At 45.2% G+C, this 12,704-nt stretch overlaps 1 protein-coding gene across 1 annotated transcript in view; it reads left to right on the top strand.

Moving 5' to 3' along the window:
- The first annotated feature begins 1,029 nt into the window (after nucleotides 1-1,029).
- LOC114018264 (collagen alpha-1(IX) chain-like) overlaps nucleotides 1,030-12,704 on the top strand; it is a 65,416-nt gene continuing 53,741 nt past the window's right edge. Inside the window, exon 1 of the mRNA XM_043542396.1 lies at nucleotides 1,030-1,522. The gene's annotated coding sequence lies outside the window, so the exon portion shown is untranslated. The remainder of the gene's footprint in view (nucleotides 1,523-12,704) is intronic.

The raw sequence follows: 12,704 nt of genomic DNA, 5'->3' as shown, positions 1-12,704 counted from the left end.
TGACAGATGACCACGCAGTGGATCTAAGGTTGTAACTCTGCTGATGACCTATGTGGGTGTCAATATGATGTCACGTGATGGAATTTGTGTTATTTTCAGTTTGCTTCTTTAAAAACCTAGGAAATTACACATAAAACTGTGTTAAATAACTTCATTAAGTCAAGCACTCAAAAGTTTAGAATTAATACCAGAATAAAGCTTGTCTTCCCCAGTTCAGCTTGTGATCTGTGTGTCTATATTGAAGAGTGTAATAATCTGTTTGAGGCAGGGACTGGCTTTGTATTTGTCTCTTATACATTTCCAGTATTTAAAAATGCTGCTGATTATTAGTAATAATATTGTTGCTCTAGCCAGTCTTTCTTACCCTGTAAATCCCCCAATGACAATAATTCAAGGTTTTTGAAATGTTCCTACAATCAATATAACTTCATAAATAGTAGAAAACAGCACATTCTTTTACTAGCTGTGAAACATTTTCCACTAGCTAAGTAATGGAAATACTCATCTGGAAGAAACTAGTGTTTTTGCTTTTGGGGGGGTATTTCAGATTTAACTCCTCTGCATGAGCTCAATTCCTCTTGCCAGTTTGCCTCATATGAAAGGAATTCTCCCTTTGTTTTCAACCTGCTGTCTAGTTGGAGCTGAGCAAAGGCCAGTATCCTGAATACAAGAGAGCGCTTTTTGTGATATTGCCCACAACTGGGTTTTTGATCAGGTTTTTGCTTCACAAGCGCAGATCTCATTCCTTTTCTAGAAGGTATTGTGTTTCTGCAGTATCTTCTTTTCACCTTTGCTTGTCTTGCTCTGGCCTGATTCTAGCCAGGCTCAAAAAACATCCTTAGTTTTAGTCTTAGTATGTGTAGCGGGGTGACACCCACTCCTGCCCTGAGGGGCTTAGAACAGCCCCAGAGAGCGCTGTGGCTGGGGACAAGAAGCCTGGGCTGATTGGGGAAGGCAGCAACACCTGGGTCCATGCCCCAATCAGGGCCAGCTGGCCCCTGTAAGAGGCTATGAGCCAGGAGTCCAAACAGACTCTCTCTGCCTGTAGAGAGAAGGGCCTGGTTGCTGGGGAGTCTAGCCAAGTGCCAAGAGTGGAGCAGGGCTGAGGGAAGGCCAAGGCAGCTGGGGAGCTCTGGCCTGGAAAGCCCCCTGGCTGTGGCCTAGTTGAAGGCCAGTTAGGTGCTGGGGTTGCAGGGGACAGCCTGCGGGTAGGCAGAGGCAGCAGGTCCAAACCCCCCTTGCCTGTGATGCGTGGCTTATATACTGCAGTCAGCCCCAGTGAATGGGGGCTAGATAGTGACTGGGCAGTAGCCAAAGATTGAGGTGAGGTGGGGATTCCCCTGGGTGGGGAGACCCTGCAAGTGAGGGGTTACTGCCAGGGGGCAGCACCCCAGCGTACAAGGGGCACCAGGTCTGGGAGGGACACAGGGGCCTGGCCTAAGTGGGACACTGGCCTGCAGAGGATGCTCCAAGGCTGGAAGTAGAGCTAATTCCCAGGAAACCAGCAGGAGGCACTGCAGGGGTGAGTCCCACATGCTTACATTATGTCATCAAAGACACTCCATGCTCTTAATGTTAGTGCTGAGCCAGGCCTAAAAATGTGATTTTAAAGTGATTAAAAAATTAAATGAAATGTTGATATACTCTAATGTACATCTCACAGGCTTCCACATGGCTACAGTAAGTTGTGCCAATATTGTGCACATGAGCTTTGTGAGCAAAAGAATCTTGGGGAGTCTTAAAGCATTTGTTCCAGGGTGCATTTCTACATCTGTTGTATTTTTTTATTTTTACTTTTTCCTCCTCAAAGGCTCCTCCTTAAAGGCTATACAAAGGGGAAAAGTTAAAAGGTGCCAAGAAGTGATTGAGTGAAAAGACATAATTGCAAAAAGAACAGGAGTACTTGTGGCACCTTAGAGACTAACAAATTTATTTGAGCATAAGCTTTCGTGAGCTACAGCTCACTTCATCAGATGCATAGAATGGAACATATAGTAAGAAGATATATATATAAAAATACAGAACATGAAAAGGTGGAGTAAGAGGCTAATTAAGATGAGCAATTATCAGCAGGAGAAAAAAGCTTTTGTAGAGATAATCAAGATGGCCCATTTAGCCAGTTGACAGGAAGATGTGAGGATACTTAGCATGAGGAAATAGATTCAATCACTCTTACTCCATCTTTTCATGTTCTCTGTATTTATATCTCTTCTTACTATATGTTCCATTCTATACATCCGATGAAGTGGGCTGTAGCCCACGAAAACTTATGCTCAAATAAATTTGTTAGTCTCTAAGGTGCAACAAGTCCTCCTGTTCTTTTTGCAGATACAGACTAACACGGCTGCTACTCTGAAAAAAGACATAATTGGTAAAGCTTGTTCACCAAGAGAAATGCAGTGTAAGAGGTACCATATGTATGCAGAAGCCAATCATCTCATTTGCTGTACAGCACATGAGATCAAAGGGTTGCACATTACATCCATTCCTCTTTACACCATGTTACACCAAAGATGCTAGTTATCCTTTTCTCCTCTCAAGGCTGGGGGTGGGTAGAATGCATTATACAGGTCACTTGTTTCTCATTCCTATTCTGCAGTGATAGTGTGTACAGTCTTCCAAAAGGTGGCATGGTCATTGCCAGTTCCCTTAGTTGGTATCTTTCCACACAGTACGGTGAGCACGGGTACTCTTACCTTGCAAGATTTCCATTCTGGTATCAGTGTGGGATGCTTGTCCCAATGGGGGATCACAGCTTCTTGAGGAGACTGTATTTCCTGTAGCTGCATTTCCAGTGGCACGTGTTAATGAAACTAACATTCCATCTCTAACAGGCATGCACACATAAAGCAGAATACATACTATATACGAAGCACTACTAGACCTGGTATATACTACAGGTGTTTTTATATGCAGTCATATTCTATTCAGGTGAGCATTTCTTCTTGAGCACCAGAAGCTGGGAATGGGCAAGAGGGGATGGTTCACTTGATGGTTTCCTGTTCTGTTCATTCCCTCTGGGGCACGTGGCATTGGTCCCTGTTGGAAGACAGGATACTGGGCTAGATGGACCTTTGGTTTGACCCAGTATGGCTGTTCTTATGTTAATTTACTTTGTAAACATGCAGAGTATCCACGCAGTTCAAAATAAAAACTACTGACATGTAGTAGAGTCAAAATGTCACCTCTCCTGGGGTCTCTATTAGCAGAAAAGGAATCCCATGATAACAGCATAAGCATAGGCCTGGCTGTTCTTGGAGCCTAACTCCCTCTAACAGAGGGTTAGTCCTACTTCCTTTGCATTCAGGAGGGTGCAACTGAATGAGCTTTGAGAGCCTCAGTGAGTCAGCAGTGTCGTCGTAGCCATGTTGGTCCCAAGACCTTTCTCAGACCTGAAGAAGAGCTCTGTGTAGCTCAAAAGCTTGTCCGTCTCACCAACGGAAGATGAGGTGGTCCAATAATAGACATTAGCTCACCCACCTTGTCTCAGTGAGCCAGCAACAGTTAAACTGCAGTTCCATGCAACGTGGAGCAACAGGAGAATCCCACCATACCGTGGCATACCTCACTTGTGTGGGTTAGTTTCTCTCCTCTCTGCACTGCAGGTCCATTTTCCAATCCCTTTCTATACTTTCCTATCTGTATTCCAGCTTCTGCTGATTCTAGCAGCTGCCAATATCTTTGTACAAGGTATAATAAAAAGAAAAGGAGTACTGGTGGCACCTTATAGACTAACCAATTTATTTGAGCATAAGCTTTCGTGAGCTACAGCTCACTTCATCGGATGCATCCTTTTCTTTTTGCAAATACAGACTAACACGGCTGCTACTCTGAAAGGTATAATAAAAATCTTTCACTTCTGGGCTGATTGGTAGAGTTATATGTATGGAAGCTACTGTGTGGTATTACTAGGACTTGTAAATGAGGCTTCTTCCTTATAGTACCAATTGTAAGATTGATGGGTTGCTGTGTCCTGTGTTCTCCACTGTACTGTATGACCCAGTCAAATATGGTATAATCCTATTATCACTTCCTTAGCATTTATCCCTTTGAACTATTTGCTGATGAAACTCTGCATATCAGTGACACCCAAATTTTCTAATTTAAGTTTTTTTTTATCTTTCTCATTCACGGAGTTCAAAATCTAAGCTTGCTCGAGATCTTTTCATTAGGAGGTCTTGATGTGCCTTATAAAACTCAGTTGTAAAGGCAGTATCCTCCTCAACCCAATGATTATGGCATCCGTTGCCCTTCTCGGCCAATTTGAATTCCACAGTTTGTAGGTATTACCATCTCAGTATAAAGAATGAACAGATGCTGGGGCAGAATGCAGCCTTTCTTTGCTCCTTCCCTGACTTTAAACCATGTTGTGCCTCTTTTGTTCTGTCTGCTGCTTTAGTGTCCCCAAAGAAATCTGTAGGAAAGCTCATTTCCAGGAAAACAGCCCAAAACATTAGATAAAAAGTCAACACACACACAGTCCTCAGTTAGAAATTTTTTATGATTTCAGAAATAATGATCTTGTATTCCACCCCTCACACTACTTATTTCATTTGTGGATGACCCTTAGCTGTACTTTCCATGAGACATAATATTAAAGTAATTCATATTATTTTAGAATAGAATTATACAAAAGAGTCTTGTACAAACAGCATAATGTCATAATAATGTGCTTTAAACATGGCTTCTATTCTAGGTCACAGACTTCAAAATGTCTTATTAATGTTGTTCAAACTCCCTTTTCTATTAAACAAAAGCTGAGATAACATATCCTCATAGCATGTGATTGATGTAAGTTGATCTGTGAGCCAGTACTGCTGTGGTGGAGAGATGCTATTGGATATGTACCACTGCTCAATTAAAAGCAAGTTTTCCTCAACAAGGATGCTAATTGGCTGCTGCTGGGTAGCACTTTACCACCCTCCCCACAACTCATATATTGATTGTCATCAATTATGAAAAATGGGAATGCCACAAAATTATTTATGCAGAAAATATTACTTTTTAAGGTATAATCTCTGTATGTGAAAATAGCCTTAAATATCCTAAAAAGGGTACTTCTAATTTCAAAAAAGACCAAACAATCACATAAACCAAACAAAAAAGGATTTAACTCTTTCAAGCTTTTAGCATTTGTTGAGAGACGAAGTAACAGTAACTGAATAAGGAAGCTCTTTGTAAAATCCTTTGGTGCCCTCTAGTGGGACAACATTGGAAAACACCTTGAATAATTTTGAGATCTGAGCAGATCCTTTTCCGTTCATCGCACTATTTTAAGATTAGCTGAAGTAGGCATTAGATTGTATTTTGGAACAAGATAACAAACAGGAAGAAGTGCTGCCTGCTACGGGTGAATGGATTCAGTAGATTTGGAACATTCATACCATGGACAAATATACTCTTTGCTTAGCAGACAAATATCAGACCAATGTGTGTGTAAGTCCTTCTGTAAGTATGTAGAAAAGATATATTCCACAATACAGAAAGACCTAAGGACTAAAAATGACTGTCATCTTTCTTTGATCGTGCCATGCTATTGTTGTTAATGTCTTGAGATACATGAATATGATAAGGCCTACTAAAAACACCGGGACAATTCTATCTGTTCAGATGAAATTCAAACTTGGTGTGATTCACTGAAGTAAACAGCTTTATCTAGGGACATGTGGCCATTCTGCAAGGGCATAATGCCTACTGCTGCTGCCATTGTGATATTTGAGAGCATGTAGCTAAGGGCAATGCAGCTGGGAGCTGCTGTATAGCAGGAGGAAGTTCCAAAGTAAGGCTCCAGGAGCCACCCATCTCAGTCTCTTTGGCTCACCTATGCTGGAGAGAGAGGAAGGGGGAAAAACAGAGAGGATGAGTTCATGCGGAAGGTTTCCTGGCCCCTATCACTCCGCTTCCAGAAGTGATTGCTTTGAAGCAGGGGAGCATAGAGAAAAGTTGGCTCCGGTTCTTTGCAAGGCATCTGCCCCTGATGCAGCGAGCAGTAGGAGAGGCTACGATCTTTGGACAGAGAGGAAGACTGGGAAAGCCATTGGAGAAGGAAGGGTAAGCAGTTAACAAAGGAACAGGAGTGATGCGGTAGTGTGCAGAGAGGAAAAAACGGAAGTGGCACCAGCTATTGAGAAGGGGGTGAGGCGCAGTGCAGCTATTTGGAAGGAAAGGTGACGTGAATTTTATGTGAATGAAAGGAAAGGTTGGTTGTGGGGAACTAGCAAATTTCAGAGGGAAGGAGATTACTTCTAACTGCTGCTTGACTGCCCATCCAAATGGTACCAATGGTACTTTGATCTTTGTTTTTAACCTTCTGCAAGGAGTCCCATCTGAGATACTTGTTTCAGTAAAGTTATTCCTTTTGTATCTATTGCTGCTAGAAAGGTAGATTAGTGACCCTTTACTTGAGCAAAGTTTTCAGATTGTCTCTATATTTTAATTTCTTTTTATCTCTTATTCAGACAAGTGGCTTGAGGAACAAGGGAACACTCTCCCGTCTATTGGCAGATATAATAATTCTGGGAACAGAGTTTGTTATTTTAACTTTGAATGTTAAAATTCAAGAGATTAATTAAAATCATACTGCACCTGTCAAACTGCCAAGGTCATACAATGCAGGGCAGGCACTCAAAATGAAAACATAAATCAGGAGCCTCAAAATTATGTGGGCTTAATTTCTGTAGCATAATAATTTTCTATCAAGTTTCACGATTGTGTTTTTTGCTGTAGATAATATCCAATAATAAAAGCAACGTAACACTAGGTGTGTTTAGGAGAGTGGTAAATTGAGGTCTAAAGTGAAAGATGTCACTCATGACAAGGAGCCAGAGAGATCTGAAATATTCTGTTCGGTGCTAATTGATTACATGGTCACAGAGGATGCTTGATTCATGTAATGCAGGGGAAGAGTGAACAGCTGTCGCAGCAGCAACCCTATTAGGGGCTTCATGCTAAGGAATCTGCTCTCCCAGGAAGAAAGTGTGTAGAATTTAAATCTTGCTGGAAGTTGACAGTAATTGCTGCTAGGTGTGTCGTACCCTAAAATATTTTAACAATGGATGAAAGCGAAAAATGCCAAAATCTTTTTATAGTTTGATTTTATCATTCTTTGATCTTTCTGGAAGTCGTCATAGCAGCAAGCATGGAGATGGATTTCTTGAACTGATGAAAACAAGGTGCGAGTTAGGGTTATACCTTCCAGATATATAGTGGTTTTGAATGAATGGAGACTGTCCCTTTTTCACATATTATTCATGTGTAATGTGCATAAAATAGGAAAGTGGGTGTGGCACTGGAATGGGAGTCAGGAGTTCTATTCCTGATTCAGCCGCAGAATTCCTGTGGGTCCTTGGGCAAGTTAGTTGATCTTCCCTTTTGCCTCATGACAGGTTTTAGAGTTGCAGCCGTGTTAGTCTGTATTCGTAATCCATTTATAAAAAGGGAATAGTATCCCACTCCCTCACAGGGACGGTGTGACGGTTAAATCCACCAATGATTATAGAGTGCTGATATTATGTTGATAAGCGCCATCTAGATAGATAACTAGAGTACAAACTAGACATCTAAACCCCTTTGATCTTTGGAAAAGCTTGGCTGTAGATCTGAACTTGGTTGTTTGGCCCATCTCGGCAACCAATTGGATTTGGACACCGACTCACCACTTCTGCTGCATACCTCCCAACTGATTCAGTGCAGAACTGGTGCAAAGCAAATGTGGGAAAAGTGGCTTTTGTACCTCTGCAATTACCAAGAGGAGTGGTATGTCAGCTGGCAAGTCACAGCTCCCCTTCTGCAAAGTTCCAGAAAGAAGGCAATCCTGCACATTACATCAGGGGACCAGCAATGTGGTTTTAAGGCCACCATATCCCAATCAAAGGAGACAGCAGGGAAATCGTAATGGCTGGCAGGAAATCCGTCCATCTATTCTATCTCCCACCGAGATTCTCTGAATACAACAATTTAGGTAGCATTAGTAATATGAGCATGGATTCTTGGATCCTGCCCCTAAATTTCTCCTGCTAGTTGTTGTCTCTTTGGAGGAGAGGAATGCTGCTCTAGTTAGAGGAGCTGGGGAGAAGCTCTGTTCAGCTGGAGGCTTTAATATAGCTATGTGTCTACAAAGTTAGATCCTTGGCAGTTAGCAAAATACCTTAGCTAGACATTTCTATGGAGACTGAGTTGAGAACTGGGGAGAATTCATTAACCAAACCTCAGTGAAATAACTGCTCATCTATGGGGAAATAACAGGCCCAAATGTAAGCCTGACCAAAGGCACCAACTTTCTGCTTTCCCTGGGGATGCTTCTCCCCGACTCTGCCCCGAGGCCCTGCCCCCCCACTCCACCCCCACTCTGCCCCGAGGCTCCACTCCCATTCTGCCCCCCTCCCTGAGCATGTTTCGCCCTCGCTCCATCTCTTCCTGCACCTGCTCTTCCCCCTCCCTCCCCAGTGCCTCTTGCCCACCGCTGATCAGCTGTTCGGCAGTGGGCAGAAGGCACTGGTGGGGGCGGGAATGGGAGGAGCTGATTTTTTTTTTCGTGGGTGCTCCAGCCCCAGAGCATCCACAGATTTGGCACCTATGAGCCTGACCATAAGGATGTTAGATTAGGCCAGGGAGAAAAGGGTATAGCTAAGTAAATGAGATCAGTGAGGTCAATGCATCTACTACCCTCCTCCTACCTGCTGCGTGTTCGTGTTTGTCTCTCTCTCCCTCCCTTTCCCTCTCTCTCCCTCAGTCCTCCTCCCTTCCCTTCCAGAGAGAGACTCCCTTCTGCTTTGCTGAGCAGCCCTTTATATATGGCCCTGATTGGCTGCTCCAGCGAGCCTTCCCCCTGTTGGTGGGATCAATAAACCCTTTCCTGATTTATGGGTTCTGCACAGTCTCCCTGGTGCTGATTTTAACCCCTTCTTCTCCCTGTGTAGAGCAGCCACCCCACCACAGCCTATGACTGGGGAAGTTTGGTCCCAGGCTGGAAGATAGTCCCCATCTGTGTATTGAGGAACTGTAACTTGCTTGTACCATCTGTCAGGGTGAAAAAAGCTGTTAAATTCAACGCTTGCTTAGACTAAATTTAGGATTTGGAAAGCGTATTTATTTTTTATTTTCTTAAGGTAACTCTGACCTTTATGCCTGTCTTTATGTCAGGCTTCTGACCAGTGTAAGATGGATGTAGGGCTGCAGCTGGGGGCAATAGGCTGGAGCCTCCCTATTGATGATTCATGTGCGGCTGGGAGACCATTCATGTAACATAGTTGGGTGTGTCCCTGCCTGTGGATGGCTGTGTAAGTACAGTGCCTGTCAGAGGCTTGTAGCTTGACATTAGCATCACAGTGTGAGGGATACCCCAGGCTGGTTGGTTTTGGAGGTCTCCGCTTTCCCACAGTCCAGTTTGCACCCTGGGATCGTGTCACACTCTCCCAATACCAGAAGAAAGGGGAAGGGCCAAAAAGAAATCAGGACTCACTCCAGGGCCAATGGGGAGAAGCTTGCACTCTAAATCAGCTGGATTGACAGGGTGGGCAGATGTTAGGCAAGCCCATAGCCAGACCATGGCTGCCCACTCAGCTGCCATAACTCCCCCTCTCCCCCCAGAGGAGGGGGGACAGGGCCTGCTCTGCCTCCACAGTCAGGTCCATGTCTTCTGCCTCCAGGCCCTGCAGAGGTCCTTTATGGTGCAGGTCGTCTGGCGTGGAGTGCGCTGGCACACGCCTTTCTCCTACACCTCCGATGGCTCTGTTACGACCGGCAGCTCTACCTCCATCCGAGGGGTCTTCTGCAAGACCTTTCCAAGCTGCCGGTCTTCTATCAGGACCTCCTCCAGGCCTGGAAGCTGGTCTTGGTGACCAGTCCATGGCAGCCACCAAGGTGGGAGATCTCCTTATGAAGCCCCTGCTACACAACTTGGTGGGCAGGTGGCAGGGTCCCCCCCTCAGTGTCTGGGAGGTTGGTCCTGGCAGATACCACCAGTATCAGAGATCTCTTGGACTATGACTAGTGGGCCTGGGTGGACCCCTTGGTGCTCAGCAGTGCATGGGGCTTTCCACCCCTCGTGTCCCCCAGCGTATACTCCAGGAGGCGAGGGCGGGCTTACAGCCTGCCTCATGGACCTTCTTCAAGCTGGTCTTGCAGGAGGGTGCTTCCCACCCGTCCCTCACCCTTGGCCCTCCAGACCTCACCATTGGGCCCTTCCCTGTGAGCCCCCCTGGTCATCATCTCCAAATCACACGAGCTGGCTGTGCGACCTGCAACTGGTCCATTTATGAACTGTGAGAAGGAAACAACTGTATGTACTCGTGCTCCATGCCCTTCATTTCCTCACCCTCGTGTCCCACCCCAACACCAAGTGGTGGGATCTCCCTACCACCTGTGAGAGGTGAGGAAGCATGGTGGGCCAGTCTGTATTTCATCCTGACCCCCTGGCCCACAAGAGATATTAGTTGGCAGCTCCCTCATGGAGCCATGAGCACGGGCGAGTACCTGGTGCAGTTCGGCCCCCTCCCCAACACTTGCGCCTTCTGCAGTGAAAGGGAGACCCTGGTACACATCTACCTTGAGTGTGCCAGGTGCAGCCCCTTTTCCAGCTTCTACAGAACCTTCTCCTTAGGTTCTGGCTGAACTTCTCCAATACCTCCTGATATTTGCACACGCCATCCGTTGCCCCATGAAGTCACGAGGTCACCTCATCAGTCTCCTCCTGGCATTGGCGAAAGTGGCCATCCATCATACCAGGAGAAGGATGTTGGACAGGGAGCTTCTCTGTGACCACGGGACCTATTTCCACTCCTCCCTTAAGTCACGTATCTGGGCAGATTTCCTTTGGGCCACCGCCACTGGCTCCCTGGATGCCTTTTGAAGAGCAGTGGGTGTTGTCTGGGGTTTTCTGCTTGGTGTTCCCTTCTGGTTCCCTGATTTTGACCCTGTGACCTTTACTCCTGTCTGCGTTTTATCATTTATTGTCCTCGATATTTACTTGGGATCTGGGTTCAGTAGCTCCTTGGGGGAGGAGGCCTTTAGATGTGCCCACATTCTCAATAGGTGCCAGCAGAACCTGCAGTAACTCATCACTGACACTCAAGCTGGCTGCAGCAACTCAGCTGCACTGACTCATCACTTAAACAGAGCCTGCAGTGACTTAGCAAGCAGTAACACTGTGGCTGCCTATTGCTGGGCAGGGCCCTGGTCAGAGGACCCCCAAGCAGAGATACACTGACCCTGCTAGAGCTGCAAGTTCATCTGTGCAATAGCACCACTTGGCTAGGAACCCTCCAGCTGTCTTGGTGTTACAGACTCCCTAGCCTTCCAGCTTGTTCTTGACCCTATTTCTGTTACTGCCCTGAGCCTTGCCTTGCCCATGCCCTACCCTGACTCCACTCCAGCCCTGCACCTGCCTCCTGACCTTTGGACTGACTCCAACCTGGCTTCACCCTTTGGCCTGCTTCCTGAATCCGACTACAATCCCAGTTTGGCTTATCCATGGACTCTGACCCCAGTTCTGACTCATGACCTGTCCCCAGACTCCAATTTCAGTATTGCCCTTGACCAAGTCCTGACTGACGATACTTTGGACTTTCAGCTGGACCTTTGTTACTCTGAAAGGGGACTGAACTTAAGAGGTAACCTGGCCAGAGAGCCAGGTCATTGCAGGGCTGAGAAAGTGGTCAACAAGGGGTGCAAGAGAGGCGAAGACCCTGGCAACAGAGTTCCCTGTTCCCAGAGTCTCCTACGGTGGTAAGAGCAACTGCATTACAGGGCCACAGGCAGCTGAGTGCACTTTAGGACCACGGTAAATTGCAGTGGGGCTGAACTTGGACTTCAGGACTGGGGGAATGCAAAGCCACCTTTGGACTCCACTCCCATCAGACCTGTGCTGAAAACATCTCAAGCAGAACAGACCATCTAGGCCAGAGAGTTCAATGAGAGGTCAAAACTTCCCCTTAGCTATTTGACAGTCTCTTATCAAAGTGTGTGTTTTATGTAACGAAATGCTTGGAAAAATTGCATGAAATATTTCTGTACTGGTGTCTTAAGGATATTATATACAAACCATATGATCACATCTTTGCAATATCCAAGAAGATATGTACTCTTACCTTCAGTTTCCAAATATAAACCCGTTGCAAAGGAGTATGTTCAGGTGCTTACCTAATCAGAAGGTAATCAGCAACAAAAGAGGCCACAGATGCAATTTGAATAAAAAGAGAAGCTTTTTTTTTTTTTTTGGTGAGCTGAACAGCCTTATATACTGTTATAGACAGAGGTGAAAATAATATCAGAAGTTTGTCAAATTCACTGGGTCTTATACTAAACACAATGAGTTAGCTTCAATGCCTGCTAAAGTCAATGGGAGTCTTTCTACTGATGTGAATAAACTTTGGAGCAGGACCCGTTCCTTAGAGTGGGTACAAAAACAGCACGAAGAAGAACTCTTCTGTGAAAGAAGTTTTTAAACTATGCACTATCTCTGGGATTCAAGCAGCATAACAGCTGCAGTATACAGGGGATGCTTCAGAATCCATTTTGTTCACTGGCGATATATTTGTCTTAGGTCTGTCAACTCCTTGTAAAATATAACACCCTGTTGCTATGTAGTGTCTCTCACAGCATGAGTAGGAACTTTGCTACAGCAAAGTTCTACATTAACGAAGAGAATCTCAACTAAAGAAGAGAATCATACAGTACGGATACATATTGTAGTTCTGTATATGTCT

Source organism: Chelonia mydas, chromosome 3, assembly GCF_015237465.2.
Source record: "Chelonia mydas isolate rCheMyd1 chromosome 3, rCheMyd1.pri.v2, whole genome shotgun sequence".
In the NCBI taxonomy this organism is placed as follows: domain Eukaryota; kingdom Metazoa; phylum Chordata; order Testudines; family Cheloniidae; genus Chelonia; species Chelonia mydas.
The sequence above is the reverse complement of the archived record's forward strand: the minus strand, read 5'-3'. Positions and strand labels throughout refer to the sequence as shown.